We start from the raw sequence: 855 nt of genomic DNA, 5'->3' as shown, positions 1-855 counted from the left end.
AGCGACAGTGGAGAGGAAAAACTCCCTTTGAACAGGAAGAAACCTCCAGCAGAACCAGGCTCAGTGTGAGCGGCCATCAATACGGATACAGTTTGATATCCAGCAGAAAATGTCGGAAAACGGACAGAATTCCTGTGAGTTGGGTGTTTTCTCTTCAAACACTGTAGGGGGCAGGATTGCGTGTCCCGTGGAAGCCTTTTGGAAGTTTGTGAGCAGGGCGAGGGTTGCAGAAGCTGGAGAGTCACAGCAGCAGGCAAACCTTCATCCTTCTAAAGGTCTGGTTATCCTCGCCCAGCAGTGCGTCGCAGGTATTTTTGATTTATGCCCAATATTGAAGCGTGGTCTGCGCCATGATATTCCACGCCACAACACCAGAGGGCCAATCAGGAACTAGCTGTGGGTCTAGATACGGCCGAGGCGCTAAGGAAATGGGGGCAAGTTTGTGCGACAACGTAGGGACATGAGGGCCAAAAAGAGCGAGGATCCAGGTGGGAAAAGGGTCCCAGCGTTCTCGCGCACCTCGCTCTTCTAGCTGCTCCATCTTCAGTCGTTTTCCACAATGGAGGTCAGACAAACAAAACAAGCCGTTAAGGAACCAAATAGGGAATTCGCATGGTGTAGACGGGATGTAGATTTGACCAATCAGAGGCCTCCTGTCTGCGGTCAGCCACAATTTTGCAGAGGTGCAGCAGAGTGTCTGCGGAAGGGGGCGGGGCATATCTGCATTCACTGCGATGCAGACGGCCTGGTTTTTGAGTATAAATCAACCCGATAGTTATGTTAAATATCAGAGTAGACGTTGGTTCTTAATGTCCAAAATTATTATCATGGTTTATGGCGTAACATAGCCTGAGC

Source organism: Cyprinodon variegatus, unplaced genomic scaffold (genome assembly GCF_000732505.1).
Source record: "Cyprinodon variegatus isolate N-32 unplaced genomic scaffold, C_variegatus-1.0 Scaffold1316, whole genome shotgun sequence".
In the NCBI taxonomy this organism is placed as follows: domain Eukaryota; kingdom Metazoa; phylum Chordata; class Actinopteri; order Cyprinodontiformes; family Cyprinodontidae; genus Cyprinodon; species Cyprinodon variegatus.
Note: the sequence above shows the minus strand (reverse complement) of the source record.